Source organism: Porites lutea, chromosome 3 (assembly GCF_958299795.1).
Source record: "Porites lutea chromosome 3, jaPorLute2.1, whole genome shotgun sequence".
In the NCBI taxonomy this organism is placed as follows: Eukaryota; Metazoa; Cnidaria; class Anthozoa; order Scleractinia; family Poritidae; genus Porites; species Porites lutea.
The window spans coordinates 41,998,985-42,020,871 of record NC_133203.1 but is presented as its reverse complement, the minus strand read 5'-3'; the positions used below and the strand labels follow the sequence as shown (position 1 = coordinate 42,020,871).

Here is a 21,887-nt window from a genome sequence, read left to right as displayed (position 1 = left end):
GCACGAAGTTTTTATTACTTTATTTCTTTATTAAGACGTTTTATTTCTTTTTCAAATACGAAGATCTTTCGCTGTTGATAACTTTATTAACTTTTTATCCGCTTAAAAGATAATTAACTTATAAAAAAATAAAACCAACTAATACAAAGGTTTCGCCGGTAGATTTTCTCCTGATAGAAAACGTGTAGAAAACTAAAGGATCGGTTCGTGTCCAGTCTTGTAAATGCCAATCAAAAGTTCACCACTGGTTAATTTTACAGTGGAATACCATTAACTGCCTCCAATACATCTCTGTAAGCGGTTTTACGAGAGAGTTTTAAACGAATGGGCTTATATCCGAGTGGGGCTTCATACCTTCCTTTGGCAACAAATACCTTGCAATCCGTATGTTTGGAGCATCAAGCCAAAGCCCCATCTTCAACTTTTACGTGGTAATAACCAAGAGTATTGTTGGTGGAGGGGAAACCAGGAACGACAAACGACACATCTAAAACTTGAAAGACAGTAGGCAGGGTACTGTTTGCCCTCAGTAAAGCAGACAAATGGAACGTCTGAAACTGACAGGAACGGCATCCGAGAAAAGGTCGGCATGTTTGCAGGAGGAGTTTGCTGCAAGTCCAGACGATACAAATGTCGCTCGAACGTCCATGCACTGCTGTTGCGAGCAAAACACGCTGTCTCCTTCCTTTATGACGAAACAACGATCGTCCTTAGTGCTCGTCTTGCGAGAAAAGTGAGACGAACCCACGAAAAAAACGGCGCTTGGACAGTTTCGCTTTGGTTTCTTGGGGGGCCGACTCGTTTGTTCCTCCAGGATGATAAACAAATTTCTCGCAATTTGGAGACTTCCTTCGATTAAAGTAAGAATGTCAGCACTGCGGACATTCACAAAAACCTCTTTTCGTACTCTTGGATACAAGCATGTTGACACACGTGGCTTACACACAAAGAAGGATAGAATAGCAACGACAAACGAAACGAAATGGACAACGAGAAAATATAAAACAGAGACGAGGACTACCTTGGGCACGAGTGCAATGGAACAGACAACGAACAAAAAAACGTTACCAACACTTTTGTCGAACGAAATGAAACGAATAGAAACGCTAAATAACAGTCAAGAAAACAGCACTTTGAAGGCGAAATGGATTGGATAACGAGAACGAATACAAGAATAACAATAGAAAATATTAGCGAACCTCCTGGCACAAGAGACAATGAACAAATTCAGAGAGAATAACCCAGGGTAAGCAAAACGAGAAAGATGAAGAAAATCGAGCACGACGAACGAAATGAGCGGCTGGTTTACGTTACAACCTCGTGGCGAAATACTGAATGAGCCAGTCGGATGGCATACAACCCACGCAACCCTATCAAACAAACCAGCCAATCACAGAGCAGGTTACTAAAGATGCGTGTCAACCGGTTGTCAACCGGTGGAATTAACTGCATGACAATGTAAAGTGTGAGAGAGGTTTTATCGACTGGACGTCTGTGATTGACGCGTCGCTTAGTTTCTCCTATATACTTGTAAATTGCGGAGGTTAAGGGCAGATTTTGATCATTTTGCTTATTGACACATTCACCGATTCACCAATTTCCCCGTAAACCATAATGCACCTTGTTTACTGCCCAAAATTTTGCATAATCATTGTCTTTGATTTCTCTTGGGATGACTGCAATACCCAGCAGAAATTGGAACAATGGTTATGCAAAATTTTGGGGGTAAACAAGGTGGATTATGGTCTATGTGAAAGTGATGTATTCATGGGACAGTGACCTCCCGCGGGAGTGGCCTATAACCTTAAACTATAACCTTCCCATAGGACTCAACGCATGCGCATAACTGACTGGTTCGGTTATCCTTATGTCGAACAGCAAGTGGTAACGTTTGCGCATGCGTCAAGCTTGCTGGGAGTTGACGGTGTTGACGGGAAATCGTAGTGGCCGATTGTTCTGAAGCACTTTTAAGGGAGATTTTTTTGCATACCCAATGTACAGCAGACATGTCTTATAGTTTGGATACTTTGGTTAAGCCATTGTTGAAGTTGAAGTGTCATGTATGGGAGAAGGACCATTTAGCTGGTTAATTTTCATCCATTTGGCTCCTCTGATGAAGCAGATTAAGCGTTCACGAGGTCGTTTGTTGTGATATGTTGATTTGTTGACATTCATGCGGTCACGGATTTCTGGGTTGTCGTGCATGATCTGCAGAGCTGCCTAGCATTTAGGTAAGATATACGCCTTGATTTACTTTGTGAAATGTGGAGCAGCATCATCGAATGTTATGTGTTAAAATTATAGCAGCCTGAATTCAACGAAATTTATGTGACCCCCATATTTCTGTAGTATTTGACCCTGACCGTACAGCGAGATCCAATTATATATCCCACACAAGCGACCAAACAGGTTAAACTTCTCTTTCGGTCACTCCGTATTTTCACTTTTAATGGTTAGTTCAAAGGGGAGAAGTTCGAGTATTTTGATACTATTTAGCGGCATGAAAACAACAAGCAAATCTCCTACTCTTACAAGTAAGGCCGTAGTGGCGGCCGTAGTCGGATGTTTCCTTCCATTTTTGAAAATTTGCTTTTCTGGTTTACATTGGTGCTCTATGGTGATTACTTATTCTCAGAGATTAAGAGATCGAGGCGGTGGATTGTGAAATATTATTTGCTAAAACTTCGTTAAAAATAGACAGATTTTTCTTGTCCTTTTCAACCTTGTTTTCAGAGTTTTCGTGAACATGTAAAAGTATATCCCAACAAAACTTATTTGTAAAAGTATTGTTTCGGAACACTCTTTCATTCTTGAATGTTTGTGTTTGCATCCAAGGGGAGGAACACTGAGAGAATTTGCGTTTCAATAATCATGCACTGTTAGCTCTCAGATTCATTGACAAGAACCCTCACCATTTGGACGATGATTTTATTCTGATAATTATTCCATGATGATATGTTTATACATACAAAATTGGCGCCAAAAAGAATTTTAATGTTATGCGTAAAATGTTTACATAATGTCTTGAAACATAACTGAAATCAATAGAAAATATGAAAATACACATATGCGCGTTCTTTTCCCTGCCCTACTATAAAATATGATAAGTGTGATTGAATGCATTTTCATATAACCATTACGATATTACTCCCACATTGACACTAGCACAAGTTCAAGCGCAAAACAATTCTTGCCCTTGTTCAGCTTTGCTCTTGCTGGACTGCCATTCCTGTTTGAAGTACAGGCAACACTGGACATGAAATTCCTGAATTTGATTCCTTGCATTGGCATCCGCATAAGAATTAGCTCCATCACATACAATGTATTTGTACACTTACAAATATCATAAATGTTATTATTCCTTTTCTATGCCAAAGATTTCTTTCCTTCTTGAATACAAATTCGTATCCATCACACTTTAGAAATCCTGAATATCTAAAGGGGTATTGCTAGTTGTGGGCAACAACAAAATGCCATAGGGGTAACTTGGCACTCTCCGATAGAAATAATTCTTTTGATACTCTGGGTCTCATATATTCAGTGTTTGTGCACATTAATTTAGGAGCACTTGGCTTGCCAATGTCTGTTTGGTTGTGTATACACAATAGTAGTGTATATAGTCATGTATCATAGGCTGCACAAGCTGCAATTGATGCTCCTGGTGTTGCAAGATGACAAGTTATGGAAAATTTTATTTGCCTGTTGCAGGAGCTCCCTATGAGATGCTCAGCACAAAACCTTGTTGATTAAGGTGATAGTCATTGAGGATGAGTGCATCGTGACATTCAAACCAGTTGCACTTTTCACTCAAGCCATAGCAGAGCTGGTACAAAATGGCGACTATCTGTTTTTTATTTAACCCTATGCTGTCTGCAGAATGTGAATGGTCTGTCACTCCATACTGAACTGCATCAAATAGCCTTGGTGCCCCAGAAGACACACAGACAGGCTTTAATTTTATTGAGTCATACATTGGATCACTTGAAGCTACCATAAACTCAGACTTTATAAATATCAGGCTATAAGATCCTTACGTTCTCCTAATTTTCTCTCATTTTCAATTTTTTAATCTTCAAATCATAAGAACTTGGCCCCAAATAGATATGGGCTAGTCAAGGGAGCTAAGCCTTATTAGCTATATATTAAATAATAAACACATGTGCAGTAGAACATACCAACAACACAATTTATGAAAAGCAAAAATGAGTGCAAGCATGGACACAGAAAATTCACTTCAATATCTCAGGGAGAAAAAGCAGTTTTAGATATGACTTTGATCTTTACTATTTTAAGTATTTTCACTGTTGTGCATATTTGCAGTTTTCTAGTATGTAGAAGTGTGGGGAGTAAAGGGAAGGATTTTTCATGGTTAGGATTACTTCAATAAAACACATCTGTGATATGAAACATCTTGTACCACACTCCTGTTTTGGCTCATCTAATTCTTTATTTTAGAAGTATAAGGGGCATCTTGGATTCTAGAGCCTCCATATTACAAAATCCTGCCTACACCCCTGAATAAGTTAAGGCATCACATACATTTAATAGATGTCATTTCTAGAGTTTGGGTCTTTAGTTTTATATCATCTAGTCAAAAATGGAAACATACAGTTTCATAGCCTTGGGTAGGATATCTTTGAAATTTTATCAGTCGCAGAATTAGGGCACTGCACCTGGTCTGGACACTGGTGGTTAGGATAGGGTATCTCTGAAAAGTAATCACTGGCAGAATCACTGCACTAAGGTTGCACATTTCTGAACAACAGGGCGTTCCTGAACCATAACTGGCGTAAAATCGTATTATTGCAAGGAGATTGTCACAAGAACTGCAATTATGACTATATAAACAGACTAGCATTTAGAATTTTTTTTCACAGCGTTTTATTCAAATCTTAAGCGTCGGACGTTTTGTACTCGGTCACAACTTACATGAAGAGATTTTTTCCCAGTTATCCAGTGTTTTAATAGAGGAGTTTTGCAGCCAAAACCCAAACAATAATCACTCATGGACCACAAACCGCGCAAAATTGTGAAGACCAATCTCGCATATTACAAAAAAGACTTTGTCTTATCTGCACTCCACAGAGATAGAACAGATGACTAAGACAATGGTAATTTTTAAAAGAGGCGCCATTTTTCTTTGCTGCATTCGCTGCGATCCAATACCACCACAAACTTCCGTCCAGCGGCTCGCGCATACTCGCAACGTTACCACTTGCTGTTGGCAAGCCCGTGTCACGCATGATTGACAATCGCTACTACGTATTATACAACCATTGGACAGAGTCCAATACTTAACATACCTAATATGGGGAGTCCCCCCGCCCCCCCTTCCTGCCTCACTCCCCGGATGTAAACTGCTAATAAACAGCCAGAAGATGACATGTTTACACAACGATTTTCAGCGATATGCAAAATTTGATCTAATCATGTCGGTAAAATGGAGAAGTCGATCAAGCCTGTCAACCACCTCTTGGATCTGACAAATCAGAGCTTGCACTAGAGACTAGCATGAAACCTTTGTCGGCAGGCTCACTCCGACCCACCCCCGTCTACGACAACAGCACTGACGTCGTACTATACCGTGAAGGACTGGGGAGAAGCCCGTAGATCATAGCGGAAGGACCGGAAGTATTTTGCTTTCGTTATTTACAGATTACCAGGTTACGGGAAAAGTCCCAGAAATGCGATCATTCTCTTTCAGTTCTGTAAACAAACATCGACCTCACTTTCAGTTCTCCCTGCTGCCAGCGAGATCGTGCACCCAAGTTGTTTGCAACAGTCATATTCCTTCTTGTTTCTGAAGGGTAAGTGAGGCACTCAGACATTGGGGTTTACCTGTGACTTTTTTCTTTGTTTTTGAGCTATTGTTTCTGTGTTCTGTATTGTTTCGAGGTTCGTTGTTGTCTTTGTTTTACGTCACTCGTGAGTTTAACACCGAGGATGAGCTAGACATTGCCTGTGTTTGTGGTACCTTGCAGTTTTACAATCTGCAAGTTGTGGCCTGGTTTTGGTCGTTTATGTTTTGGTTCTCAAGCTCTGCTGACTATTTGAGACTCGATCACACCGGAAGACAATACACTGACGTTATAAAACTGTATCATATATTTATAATATTATACAGTCCTTTAATATTAGTATAGGTATTATATCATACGGTTTTTCTCATTCAATTTGGAATTCATTTGCACGAGTGAGTTTTTCAAAAAGCTGAAATTGCACAAGCCGCTTCGACCACTTGTTAATAATGCTAATAATATACATGAAAAAATACTCGATTCTGATTGGCTGAGAGCAGTGCAGTTCAAGTGTGAATTTCCAATCCCTTCTGTGGGGGGAGTATGGATATTTTCTGGAACTACACAATTTAAATCTCCTGACATTTTTAAAAGGTCTAAATATGGAATTCAGGCCCGTGCAAAACCTATATATTATTAATACTTTATAAATACAGTTGCCACTGGATGGTCAAGCCCTAAATCAACTCCTGGGTCAACTTGAAGTGAATGCAATGAAGATCGTCTGCCTTAAATCCTTTACCATCTTGGTGGTGATCTCGTTGATGATCAACCTCAGCAATACACCAACTGTTAAGGCTGGCCCACTATCTGCAGCAGGTTGCATTTTGGGTTGCATTTCCTGTGCTTGCTCGGCTGCTAAAGAGTTATGTAAGTTCTCACTTATATATTTGTTTAATAATTTTAGTGACGTCCATTCACGCAGTCAGTTACAAACAATTTGTAATAATATTTCAATAAGATTCCCCTGCCCCTTCCCCCGAAAAGGTTGAATTCCCACACTAGCTTAATCTTTTCTCACTTATTATCAATTGTTGTCAATAATCGAGGGGACTGGTGTCCTACCTTGATTTTTTACATGTGGTTAGCATTTAGAACGTTCATTCAAATAGTTTCTGCAAAAACTGTGTTGTGGAATTTCTTGTAATTTATAAAATCCTTTTTTAATATAGCTAACTTTCCAGATTTTTCTAATACTGACAAGCAAAATGCAGAATTAAGGGAGCTTTTGAGGTGTTGCCATGGTAACTGCTATGGCGTCATAAACATTTCTAAAGTATTACCCAATAACATAGTTCTAAATCTATTCATACTTTGCCTGAATGAGCGTAACAACTTTCCTGAAAGCGGAAATCCTTAATCGAACAGTAAGACAACTCTTTCGAGCCTCCGTGCTGTTTTTGTCATTTTGCAAGACAGAAAATTTTCCCCACATCAACTGCACTAAAATTATGGGGTGGACTTCATCATGCTATAAATTATGCCAAAACTTTAGGCTTATGCCTTTTGGGGTGGGTCGTGACCCTAAAGACCCCTAGTTTAGTCTAGATTTACCTAAGCCAGGTGAAAGTAAAGATCCCTAAGACCCAAAGACTCGCCCTTATAGTTTAAGTCTGATAATGATCCAACTCTCAGACTCTCACTCATCCTCGGAGACCCAGTGGTGAAAGTTTACAAGAGGTCGCGAGAGTGCCCCTGGGGTGCTACACTGAAATGACCAGGTCCACGAATATGTTTGAATTTTTTACCATATTTTTAAGCTTAAATATCTCGGGAACTACGACAAATATTTGAAAATGGAAAACGACGTTTTTAATCTTACATGAAGTACTGCATGATCCATTAAAATGAAAAACAAGGTGTAAAAAGTTGATTATAGTAGCACTTTAAAAAAATGTCAAATGGTTGTTCCTGCAGGCCTTCCCTTGGGGATACTGGCAGGTCCATGGGGGATCCTAGCTTCTGCAGGTTGTTTCATAGCTGTAGGAGGGGGATGTGGTGCATGTGTCGCTGGTTGCTTGGGTCTATTAGCAACTCCAACGCCATAAGGCTTGTTCAAAGAAGACACTCTTAGAGAGGATTAGAAATCTTTCCACAGCTTGTAACCTTTAGAAAGCCGTGTAATCACCTAATTATGTACTGAGTATACCTTGTAAGCGAGAAGCAAATCTAAACAGTTGCTTGAGCGATTTTGAGCTTAAATCAATGCAAGCCTGTAGGACTGCACTTAATTTAACTGACATGCTACACATTCTCTCATTGATTAATAGGTGTGTTTAGATGAGAGTATGTAAACACAGTTGTAACGTTTTAGTTTCGTTTGTATTTTTTAGAACGATTTTATGAAAGCAATAGATGACTATTGTCATGTTTACATTGCCTCATCTAAACACTTGGGGATTGGGAGAATTTTTGAAAGTTGTGCAAACCCTCAATTGCGTCTCGAATTCTTCCAAACCCCCTAGTGTTTAGATGAGGCTATGGTAAACACAGAAAATGTCCTCTGTTTCATAAGTATCTCCTAGACAGTTTTTATCAGATCAATAGATTAATTAAGAGGTTACGAAATAAAATAACTAACGTCTTCATGTTTTGAATGTGCTTCTGAATTTAAGGTGTGAATAATCTTATTGAGTTCATTCCTATCACAAACCAATCACTACATTTGATGGGAGGGAGGGGGGGGGGGGGTTTGTGGGAGAGTTCACTAATGAAAAATATCCAGCTTTCAACAAAACATTTCAAGTAAGTTTGTCAGATTAAACAGCTACTTCTGATCTTTGCAACTGAAGAAAGGGCAAGCCAAGGAATAGTGGAAGGATGGGGTGAATTGCCATACAGCCTGGTTCAGCACTGAGCTAATGTTTTAAAATCTACCCTGAAGCCTTCAGCCTTGTTAGGGACGGACCATTTAATTATTTTTGTGGGGGAAGGCGTAGGCTATTATAAAAAAAAAGAAATTGGAATTCTTGCAAGAGAAAAAATCTCGTAAAGAGGGTCATACAGGGGTATTTTCATGATACATGATTCGCTGATTTTACTTTCCGTGAAACATGAATTTAATAAATTATTCTTCGTGATCCGTGAACCAAAGGATTTTCGTGACCAGTAAAGAACTTAAATTAATAACAGATACTCGTGATCACACCACTTCATTTCACTTGATTTTGAGTCGCAAGTCCTCTGGAAGATTTTTATTTATGTAGACTATGACAAGCAAGACTTCTGTAAAATTTTCATAACTTCCCCTTAATGTAAATTATAGGTGTGTGTGTATGTGTGTGCACGTGCCACAGAGGTTCATAAACTCTGACTTTATTTGAGGATAAAGAAAAAACAACAAAAAAATCCTATTCAAGGTCGAAATCTCCCCAAAATGCCAACTTGTAACTTCAAGGAGAAAATGAAAGCAAGAAATGTATGAATAGGACACAACGATTTCGTTCCTACGCTATTACTCTTGACTGATTATTCGTTTCAGTTTAGCTTGCCTATCTAAAATGACACCCTTTTTCTTTTTAAACACCAAGAACCTCTAAAAAACCAGATACACTCTCCCACAGAACATATCTATAAAGCAATGTCCTTTTTAATACATGCTTTTACAAATTGTAAGAATTAAATTTGGCTCAAAATTTAATTTCGAGAGCCTCTACCTTAGAATTTGACCGCATCATTTTGCTTTTTCACAATCTGTTACGATGCTCCTTGACGAACACACGGCTGTTTGTATGGAAAATGAAATAGAACGATCGATCCTTTCCACTGGACAGAAACAGCCCGCTGTGCTTTCCAGTATAACATTACAACAACTTTTACTGAGTACACTTAAATTAAATTAACAAAACTAGAAAGAATAAAACAGAGGCCTTCCAAGGGGTAAAAGCGACGTGCGACACGGCCCTGAAAACTGGCGACATCTGGGCGTTTAAAAAGCGACAAGGGACACGAATACGCTGCTAAAATGCGACAGCGACACAAACAATGAAAAACGACGGTGACATTGGAAAGTTGCGCATTTTACCTATAATAGTTCCAAACAATAATAAATGTACGATTAATGTAGCATTTCTGAGTGCTGAGATTTTCAAAAAGTTTCCCGCGGGAGCCAACCTTCAAAGTCCCCTAGCAGCATTCGGCCTTCGCCGTTTAAAAATGTTTGCCTACTGAGCACCATGGAAGTACTAGTCCTTAGCAAAAGCCATTTCTCGCAAGAAAAGTGACGTGTACAGTTACGTACACTGCAAAAAAAGCAAGCGACATCGCGACACAGCTACCCGAAAAATAACCACCATTGCAATTGGCTAATGAGAAACTGAGCAGCCATCCTTTGTGTTTACATCAGTAATTTTTATAAAGGTCAGGTACATAGGGCTTAAATAACACATACAACACACACAAAGAGAAAAAAAACGAAGTTAACTAAGGTAAAAATTTAGTGAAAATAAACTAGAAGACAAATTAAGTACCAGTATATAAACAGATTAACTAAGATAAGAGAGGAAGTGTAATTTAATGAGGTATAGATAGTTCAGTTAATAGCTTGCAATAATGCTTGATTTGAATTTATTTTTAAATTGTTTGAGAGACAGTAGGTTAACGTTATCAGATATAGCATTCCAGACCTTAGCACCTTGATATCTAACATTAAAGTCATTAAAGGATTAGCAACAGAAAACGCATGCATTGGGAAACCACAAGCTTATTATTGGCCCTGCCCAAGTCCCTTACTTTTGCACTCCTGATCTGTATCCTGAAGATTATAACCTATAGTAACTGCAAATATTTGCACAATTCTACTGATCACAAAATACCATTCAGACCATTTCAGTGGCCAGAGCAACTTGCATTTTATTTCCACTTGTTTCATAACCTTTCATATGATACCATTTCTGAGTATGAGAAGCTAGATTTATTGGCCATTTTAATACCCGATTAAAAATAGAATTTATAAATATCTTGATAAAGATAGACCTTAAATGTAAGTAATACTTACATTTAACTTCAACACAGTCATTCACATGATATATGCAGCTGGGAAACTAGTTCATTCTATGACCTCGATCTTTAGCTGGTTGCCATGCAAGAGTTGAATCTGGGATGACTTATTGTAACCTTATACAAAAAATACACCTCGCTATCAGGTTCCAAACTGTTTGCATAAATTTATTTGTATTTTATTATTATAGTATTTATATTTAGTTTTTTTATGATTTTTGGATTAAAATAACTAGCCCGAATTTTTTTTATAAATACATTAAGATTAAGATGAGCAATTAAAAATTGCAAGGTTTCATTGAACCTCAACATTTCATATTTTTATTCAAAACATTTTCAAATGCAAATATGTATGATATGGGGTCATCGAAATAGCATGTAATTTTACCACTCATCTTTCTCTCAAAGCATTTATATTTTACTTTATAGTTATCATGTTTCTGGCTTATATATTTTTAACCCTATTGTTGTCGTTTCAAACCTGGTCGCAATGTCTACTTTTCATACATGGTTATATGAAGTCATCTCAGATTCAAATCTATTATGGCAACCAGCTGAAGAATCGATTCATAGATGCAACTGGTTTCACAGTAGCATACATAATTGTGTGTTGAAGTCTTCTATCATTTATAGTGGAGCTCCAGCTAAATCTTTATATTACAACTACTATTAAATACTTCAGGGTGCAAGCAGTCTATCTAATCTTCAATAAAAACTGCTTTTACACCCTATATTTCCTTAACCTTCAGTCCTAACATAAAAATATAAATTCTCCTTACTAAATTTCATAGGTTTCTTTTGCTGCCTGTTTTGAGAATTTGGTAATACATCGCAGTAACCTAGTTGATGATTGTCTTTGTTCGCACCACCTGACTGATAGCCAACAGATTGGCAGTGTAGGGAGAAACCAGTTTTTGATCACTTAACCTTAATTCTCCACTGTATTTCTATTTGTTGTAACTGCAGTTGGATGTGATATTTGTATTTGCTACATTTAGCTAGTGTTGACAAGTTAGGAAACAAGTCAATAAAAGAATGCTTGGCCTTCTTCTAAGGATCGTGTTGGATTGACTATCCAGTGGAATAAAGCCTGCAAAGAATTAAGAAAAAAATGAACTGAAGATTTGAAAGCAAGAGATAGTTAGATTAGAATCTTAATGTAACATTGCAGAGTACAAGCAAAAGTTCTACAGCAAAATTTGAAACACTTTTAGGATGGGTACAAAGAAGTTGAATTTTCCAACTTGCCCTTTGGGCAAGTTGAAGCCAGGAAGTACTACTCAGAGGTCATTTCCAATAGCTTGAAAAATTCTTGGAAGTGTGATGAATTAATAAATTAATTTGTGAAACTTCAATCGGGCAAGTGAAGGATAAAATCCACTAGCCCGATGGCAACATCCACTAGCCCTGGGCTATCGGACACTAACTTCCACATGTATGCTGAAGGTATGGTGTAGCAAGCCTCTTATAATATAGTAAACTTTGACATTTTTTCTTGGTGCCCTTGTTAGTAATCACTTGTATTTTCATGAACACAAAAAAATAATAAATGTGAAAGAAAGGTCTACGAGATGGGAAGACTAAAATCTTTTCTGCGAGTGTAATGTAGAAACACAGAACTACTGTACATACAGCTTTGACTAACCATCTTTCCGAGGTAGGAAAGGAAAGAAAAAAGCACACAAATTGGAATTAAAAAATAACGTGTTTACTGCATTAACCAGCAAGGTGTAATTACGTACTTTAAACCTTTGTATGATGGCTTCAGAGAAGATCTATCTACCCAAGGTTTATTTTATAACTCACCCAGAAGACTGGTGTATGTCTTTTCATGTCACGTTTCCCATTCGTAGTACTTGGTCCAAATGTGTCCACTCAGCATCCAGTATCCCAACCTGGAAGGCCAAAGCAAACACATCAATTAACAACTAATAATGGTCGTAATGGTTGCATGCGAGCTATTTTGCAGTAGCAAAATATTGTTGAACTTGCTTGAGTACATTTTTACAAGTTTTACACTTTTGTGTAAACTTTCAAAGATTCCAGAATCAACATTTTAGCAAAGGCCAATGTGCGGTCCAGAAAATATGCATTACCCCCCCCCCCCCGCCACGGAAGGGATCGGATTTTCCGGGGGGGAGGAGGGGGTCAATTTGCCTAATTTTCCAGTGGGGAGGGAGGGTCACCATAGGGAAATATTTCCAGAGGGAAAAATTGATAATTGTGTTTCAAAAATTTACCACGACAATTTATTTGCGAAGATATAAAACACGACGAAAGTTAAAGAGCTACTAAACCTATGGATTAATGGACATAGCGAACATATTTTGTCAGTCCCTTGGCGTGACCTCTCACGCAAAAACATTCCTTACGGTTTGCCGTTTTCGAACGGATTCGGTATCCGTTTGTTTGAACGGCTTGGGGTATCCGTTCAAAAACAATTGTCATCCGTTCGAACGGCTTTGGCTATCCCTTTGAAAAAAATTGTCATCCGTTCGAACGGCTTGGGATATCCGTTTGAAAAAATTGTTATCCGTTCAAACGACTCGGGCTATCTGTTCGAAAAAGAATTTGTCGACCGTTGGAGCGACTGAAGCTATCTGTTCAAAGATAAATTTTAGGCGAGTTTCCATCCCCAAACCATTTCGTCGCTAGCCACTCGCGTCGAACGATCTGTTATTCTCCAGGTCACGTACGTTACGAAGTTTGTTTACAAACGCATCATATATGAAATAGTTACGAATCTCTGCTCCTTTGTAGCCATCTTCGCTTTCGTATTATCAATCGATTATCGACAGTATCGACATACGTTTTATTCAATACTTAAGGTTTTTTTTTTCAACAAGTTTCCCGCAAATAATATTTTTTATCTTTTACGCTTTTGTAGTTTATGAGCCAGTGGAACGAAACTTCATTTTCCTTGCATGTCGAAAACACAAAACACGAAAAATAATTTTTTTCAATTGGTTGCATTTCTTCTTCTCTTGACTGTTTCTCTATCACAAGGAAGTTACACGAGTCTTTTCCAGCACGTTAAACTTTGCGTGACAATTTTTTTATCAATGACATCAGCGACGCGCAATTTTCCCGCAAACTCCAATATGCAAATTTCGTAGAACGAAATTCGATACTTACACCGTCCTGTCGCGCCACGAGGTCCTGATCTCTTTAATTATACTTCTTCAAGTGATTCTTGACGCAGTGCGAGAAAAGTACAGTTATGTTTCCTACGCGACCTTACATTTCATTTGCAGAATTATAGAATTCAACCAGGTGGAGGGGGGGGCCACGACTTAGCGAAATTTCGTGTACCTATGATCCACCGATTTATGACATCACATCCGGTTTCAGAGTTGCTGCTCTGTTTTCGCGCGAGGCACAAAGATGGACGCCCAGTGCTATTTGGTTTCTTCGTTATTTTAACCCAAAGGCTAACGGAATTATGTATCTTGAATACCGAGAATGTTGAAAAGGTATCTAGCCGGCCTTTCAAGCAAATGTCATGACCAAACAAAGAAGTTTTAGTATTATTTTAACGATAAATATCATGCAGCTGCGAGGAATGTCATGGCGAGTCTTGCGATGTTTCAAAACGAGTGTCGTTAACGTTTTGCGGCTTTTGCGGCCTCTGATTTAGAGAATTCATCAATCAAAATATAATTTCCTGAGCGGAATAGAATGGAAAAAACGCCGATGGCCACAGTTTAAAGTGTTCACCTCTGGAAGGTTGTTATCACGCCCCGTAAAGTTGCAGAAACTTCTACTCAACTGCACGGTTTTGAGGAATGTCATGGCGAGTCTTTTGCTGTTTGTAATCGTGCGTCACTCAAGAGTTTGGCTTTTGCGGCTTCCGATTCATCGAAGTCGTCAATCAAAATTGCCTATCCTGAGCTAAATACCGTGGGGAAAAAGCTTGTGGTCACAGTTTAAAGTGTTAACAGCTGGAAGGCTTTGCCACTCGACGTAAAGTTTTTGCAGGGGCTCGGTCTTCTACTGTTCGAACACCCTCTGGCATGGTGTCGCATAGTTAAGGTTAGTAGGTTTGCTGATCCAGGATTTTTCTTTTAGTGCACGTGAGAGAATTACAAGGAACGTAGAGTAAAGAAATATTAGAGTTATTCAATGTTAGAGCGTGAGCTTTTGTTAAGAGAATTAGATATCAAATTTTTTAAATGGTTGATGAAAGAGGAATTCTCAAAGAACAGGTGGTACTATTAGGAAAGGGCAGTAAAACATCCTAAAGAACTACCCTTTTTCTCACAGCACTTTCTACTGGATCTCTAAAACTGTATTTTATTGGGTAAGAAACACATAAAATAGAAAAAATGTGACAGAGAATAGGCCGTTTGCTTTGGGAGGTGGTGCCCCAAGAGAGGTGGAGATATTAAGAGGGGCTACAGCCAAGAAGGACAATATCATAACCAAAACAATAATCTTGCTGATCAATTATTATTACTAGTAGTCTCTTTTGAGTACGATAGTATACCGGAAAGATACCACATGCCTGCAACTGCTGTGATCATAATTTATTGTTTTAGAGGGAGGCATGCAAGGTTTTTGCTAAGGGGATTTCAGGGGTGGTAACAGCACACCTCCAGACAGACTGCATGGTTGCTTATGGGGGATTGTGAAACTTAATGACAGCAAACTTAATTTGCACAGATAAGCAAAATTACATTGCCAGTTATTTCTCTCTGTGTAGTAGGGGATAGACAGTTCAATTATGTGTGAAGGACTGGAAGTATATTTTTTTGCCAATTTTCCCTTGCTGAGCATAAAAATCTATATTGTAAGACAGTTGTGCATAAGGGATATTTGCATTGTTTGATTCTAGGATCCTTAAAAGTTGTAAGGAGAGAGGGTCTTCATGGCCAAAACAAACAAAAAGTATGTAATATGAAACTTGAATGAAATTTCTACCTGGTAGGGAGTTGTTGGGAGAAAACGGCCTCCCTGGAAAAAGAAAGTATAGTTTTTGTTCTGTAACGTGAAACTTTCATCTTAAGACTTGCACTTTTTGTTACTAGAAACAATACATGTAAGCAATGGAACCAAAATTTGAAGGATACTGCAATAATTCAACTCAGTAGAATGGTTTTTCTGTTTCCTAGTAACAATGTTTTTACTCGGTAACTTTTTAATAAGGTTGACAGTGGTCTTCTTTTAGTACAGTATCTATGTTGAATGGCATGCCTGAGGGGGGAGGGAGGAGGGGTATGTACCTGTAGCTGGTGGGGCAAAAGGGAGTATCCAACAGAGAGTTCAAACCTTTTTAGGAGAAACAGTCACCCAGTGCAGCTTTGAGTGAACCAGTGATCATTTTTTTTTTCTTTTGGCCATACATGGACGGTATATTTATTTTTTTCTTTATACTTCAATTTAAATTTTCCTGTTTTTTGGGGTATGAAAATGTATGATAATGAGTATGACACAAAGGAAAGTAAAATTATCCAGGGATAAAATTGAACCACAATAATAACGATATACAGCTGTGTATAAATTATTAGTATGTATACAACAGTTTTTCTTCTAGTGTTAAAGGAAATACTGAACTTTTATTCACCTACTTTATTTGATTGATCAATGATATTATTATTGTTCTAAAAAAAGAAACATCAAAATATTATCAATAAATTACATGTATGGATTTTAGAAACATGCAAACCAGCCCTGAGACATTCAAGCTGTATTGATTTCCTTTTTCCCAAAAAATATCCACATTCCTTTTTATTGACTAATGTCTTTTGACCCTGTATTTGGCTCAAAATCTTAATGCTTAGATTCACAATGCATTCTTGATTCTTTTCCAGTATCTACTGAAAAATACAGTCTAGGTATGTTGTAAATACCATCTCTTCTTAGTTGTATCCTTGACAACAGGCTTTCAATGCAATGTTCTGAGTTGTTTTAACACACAATCCCCCAACAAGTGAAGGTCTAGGAAATATTGGGTAAATGTAGATAATTATAAACATCGTTTTTGTGTCAAAAAGTGTTTACACTCCTATTTCAATCTTCAAACAGCTTGATTTGCATAAAAAGAGTATTTTTTATTGTTCAGTAGCTCTAGGCTCAAGTCCATATCTTGATCCCATCAATGTATCTTCAGTTTTAAACAGAGGTTTCAGTGGTTTCAGAACAAGCTGGTGACCACTTCGAGTTCCATCAGCTACTTGATTGTATGTTGCCAGCAATTCTGTAGTCCCCCCCCCCCCACCCCCCAGATACTTTAAAACATTTTGAAATCCCTGAAGTTTATGTACTGACGATGAGCTAGTATAATTTTACAAAGGAACCCTACCAAAGGATCAGAAAGCCAAGCCAAGTAGTGTACCATAAAGACTGATCATCTCAAAACCCACCTCCTATTCCATGGCACATACCTGTATAGAAGTACTACAACCTTCTCCCTTGGTGTTAACCCTTTAAACCCCAAGATCAAAATTTGAGTTCTTATTTGTTGCTCCTATTCATTTCCTACAGAAGTAGTAGGGAGAAGTTGATAAAATATCAAGCAAATTCATCTTGTGTGATCACGTCCGTAATTCTCATCACCACTCTGTTTTGTAAAGCGTTGATATTACAAGGAGAAATTTGATGCTGATCACTCTTAGGGCTGAAAGGGTTAAAGTAACAGTAAAGAGGGGTTTCAGGTGTAGCCTCTTGTCTTTTTTTTTACTTTTCTGATATTTGCTACAACCTTTGCTCCTCTGTAGGGAAAGATGGTTTGGCAAGAGGAAAGCAGAAGACAGTTTGATGAAATGATTTATTAATTCACATTTTACTATTCCATCTGTTAAGAGGATTTTCTAAACAGATCATTTAAATAGTCTGGAATTCATTAAAGCTGACAAAAAGCACATGCTGTTCTTGTTGTTCCTTTATAAGACAGCCTTAAATAAATTGCAGGTCTGAAAGATGGAGTTGTAAATAAGCTCATCTCGCTATGTTAATTTTTGATAATCCTTTTCCCATCAAATTTAGTTACTAGTAAAAACCTGCAACTAAGAATCTGTATTTTTCCAAGTTAGCCTAAACAAAAAAAGCCTCTTACATAAAAACCAATTAGCACAGATTTAGGCTATTTAGGTTCAGTCTCAAATAGGTCCTTATTTTCTGAAAAAAAAAATACTTTGTAACTTTGAGCTAAAAGTATTTAGTGGCATTCAGCCCTTTCCTTAGTATATGTAAAACCTGTATACCATTGCATTGCAGTCGGAGTATTAAATGATAAATATTATTGGACACCTATGTCTCAAAAGAGGACCCTGTATGTTGACTTATCTTACTTTCCCAAGTGTACACTGTGCAGAAGTTTTTTCTTAGAGATTTTATAAATAATGGTAATAGGGCTGAGTGGAGTCCAATTCGGTCTGTAATCATACACATGTTACAAAATTGGACAACCACGAAGCAGGAGTCGGATTTGTTTGATCATGAGTATGATTATAGATTGAATTGGACAAAACAAAGTCCTGTAACCGTTACAATTTCCAAGAAAATATATGCATTCCTTTTTGGAGAAATAGCATTTGTTCATACTAAATGTCCAAAATAAGGGAAAATATTACTGGGGGAGACACTGCCTATATGTTGCATAATTATTCATCCATTTTGGATTAATCCCCAGTTTGTTTGGGTAAGTGATTGTTGCTGTGGTTATCGTAATAACTTCTGTGATTGGTGGATTTAACTCAGTGCACTTAAAATGATTGGCTAATGTAATTGTCTGATTACAGGCAACTGTCCGACTACAGCCAACTGTCTGATTACAACCATACACAATGATTAAAGAAAAATAAAGCAGTTAATGCACCAATCAAATTTGAGGAAATTGTAATGGTTATGATTAATAACCTGTTTCAAATTTGAGTGCTCTTTTATAAAGACAGCCTAACTGGAAAATTAGCCTGACAGGTTCTTAAAAACCAGTTTCTTAGTTGTGGATTTTTCCTGTATCCTTGTTGAGCTTAATACTGCACATCACTATGCTGGGTGTCAGCCCATCCCTTTTTTGTTTCTCCATGTCAGTGAGGTCAGATAGGGAATTTACATTTAGTCTTCTAGACCATGGTGCCTTTAATAGAAAGCTTTCTTCTCCTAATCAGGATCATATTAACAATCCTTTACTCTAACTGATTAATAATTAATCAGTTAACTTCATCCCTTAGTGTTCTTCATCCTTCAATTATTGAAGGATGAAGAACACTAAGGGATGAAGTTGTCATAACACAACCACCAACTCCTTTCCACAGGAGGAACAGAATGCTTAGGGATGGAAAATAAACATGCGAAACTGACTGAAGTGTAGAGAGTATGCACATGACGTCACGGCAGCCATGTTGGTGTCCCAAGCTAATCCTGTGGGAGTTGAACTCTTTTCTTATGCAAATGATTTCTTTTGTTCCAATAAATTTGCATAGATGCAAGCCTGGTGACGTGAGTGAATACTCTCTATGAAATTCAAGCTTAGTTTGGTTTCCTATAGTTGCATCTAGGGTGTTTGCCTTCTTATCTCCAAGGGAAATATGTGCAGCAGACAGTGCTGCACACCCCCTCCCCCCTTGGAAACCTTGATTTCTTCAAAGCTTCCTAGTGCAAGATCATTAGTTTCAGTCTTTCCTGTGAAGTTTTTTAAGTCTTACCAAAAAATCTACAGTTAACACAGTTGTCTAGTTGAATATTGCTGATCCCTGACAAGAAAGTGAATGTCAGGGAAACAGACACTTATCCTTGAGGTCCTTGAAAGAGAGTTGGCATGTAAAGTCAGGAAATGTCTTACCAAGGACCAGCTTTGAAGCACGCTACTGTACCCTGGCCTAGACACTGTCAGAGGATTCCATCGAAACAGAATTGACATCCTGAACCAGCTCAACATGATTTCAGTGTCTTCTGTTGCTGCAGATTTTCTGTAAACCAGAAAAGTGTACTCCTTGAAAGGTCAGCATTCTTCCTTCCTTTCAACTTTAATATTTGACAGTGAGTTGTACTCACCATTTATTAACATCTTTGTCCTCATTGACTTTTATCTCTCTTTACGAGTTGTGTGGTAGATATACTTTTTAATACTTCCTGATATTTTCTTGTTTGTGCTCTTCTGTCAACTATTTTTGTCTTCCCAGCTAAGCAAAATAAAATACATAATTTAAACATTAATGCCCAGAGGACTAGCCTGTGCCACAGACAGAACTAAACTTCTGGTTAAGTCCCCCTGTGAGACAGCACTGAAATCCTGGTTGTGGGCACCCCCTGGCCCACCTGTAAACTAGCACTTGCATATGTGCTATGATTGGCCTGTTAAAAATACCATTATTGAAGGGAATATCGAAACACATTGGGATTGGGAGCCCAGAATATTGGCACGGCTTTGCAGATGTTACTAACTGGCAATAGATTATGTCTGCAACAGGCTACACTGACAACCAGACTTACAGTGTAGGTTTTAAATATATATTGTTTATAAATTCAAAAGTAAGTTTATATTCAAGTCTTTAAAAGTACACAAAATTCATTTTTTATACCTTAGATAATCGTCAAATAAAATAAGGTGCAGTACAGCATTATGAATGACCCTAATTGAAACTTATTAATAATTCATAAAATGCAATTTACATCAAGAAATACTAGTAATAATTACCAAGCCAAAATATGTGTTTTGCTGCAGGAAAAACTTACACATTTCTTCTAACGTGTTCTAAAGTAACTAGACCTCTTATTGAGTCTCATTTTACACCTCTAGTGGTCCCTCCAGAACTTCAAACCTCTAAAACAGTTAAACTAGCAGTTTGTTTTTTCACTTTATAAATTTCACTCTTTTTTACTTTACTAATTAATTTTGTAACTATAATCACTGTAAGTCGTAGTATGTTTTTTTTTTAGCTTTCAAGGTCAAGAACCAATCAACACATGTTCGGGAGCGATTCATTGTTAAATAAGTGTTGTAGTTATCAGTTAAGATAAGGAGTAATTTCAAACTAGTCATTTTAACAATATGACTAGTAGTGCATAAGGGTTTCTTTTCATGTATGTTACACTTGCAAGCTTAGAAAAAAAGGAAGGGCACAAACTTTCTTGATGTCTCTCAGATAATGACAAATTGGACTACTTTTGGGCTTAACTCTTGTTTTTAACATAAATCTTCAAAGGCTAAAAAATCTTTAAATGCTAAAAATCCAACACTAACCTTCCAGAAGCTCGCAACATGTGACCGTTTCGAAATCGGTTGAGTAGAGCTTTCAGCAACTTTACGTCAACTGGCAAAGCCTTCCAGCTGCTAACACTGTAACTGTGACCATAGGCTTTTTCTCCACGGTACTTCGCTCAGGATAGGGTATTTTGATTGATGACTTCGGTGAATCAGACGATGCAAAAGCTAAAATCTTGAGTGACGCTCGATTAGACAGAGAGAAAGACTCACCATTACATTGCTCAAACCGTACAGTGAAGAGCTTTGAGCAACTTTACGACGAGTGATAAAGCCTTCCAGCAATCAACACTTTAAACTGTGACTATCAGCTTTTTCTCCATTCTATTCCACTCAGGACAGGCTATTTTGTTTGACAATCTCGGTAAATCAGAAGCTACAACAGCCAACCCTTTGAGCGGACACTCGTTTTGAAACAGCGAAAGACTCGCCATGACAGGACAGTTGGGTAGAGCTTTCAGCAACTTTACGTCCAGTGATAACGCCTTCAAGCAGTTGACACTTTAAACTATGACCACCGGCGTTTTGCCCATTCCATTCCGCTCAGGATAGGCAATTTTGATTGATGACTTCGATGAATCAGGAGCCGCAAAAGCCAAACTCTTGAGTGACGCTCGATTACAAAGAGCGAAAGACTCGCCATGACATCCCTCAAAACCATGCAGTTGAGTAGAAATTTTTGCAACTTTACGGGGCGTGATACAGCCTTCCAGCAGTGAACACCTTAAACTGTGGCCATCGGCGTTTTTTCCATTCTTTTCCGCTCAGGAAATTATATTTTGTTTGATGACTTCTCTAAATCAGACGCCGCAAAAGCCGCAAAACGTTAACGACACTCGTTTTAAAACATCTCAAGACGCGCCATGACATTCCCCGCAGTTGCATGT

General features: G+C 38.0%; 2 long non-coding RNA genes across 2 annotated transcripts; both read left to right on the top strand.

Annotated features, from left to right (window-relative positions):
• The first annotated feature begins 5,668 nt into the window (after positions 1-5,668).
• LOC140929754 (uncharacterized) lies at positions 5,669-8,388 on the top strand. The gene is made up of 3 exons (XR_012164784.1): positions 5,669-5,807; positions 6,455-6,668; positions 7,716-8,388. It is a non-coding gene; the product is annotated as an uncharacterized lncRNA (long non-coding RNA).
• A 5,706-nt stretch (positions 8,389-14,094) lies between these two features.
• LOC140931159 (uncharacterized) lies at positions 14,095-17,656 on the top strand. Its single transcript, XR_012164928.1, has 2 exons — positions 14,095-14,828; positions 17,513-17,656. It is a non-coding gene; the product is annotated as an uncharacterized lncRNA (long non-coding RNA).
• Positions 17,657-21,887: the final 4,231 nt, after the last annotated feature.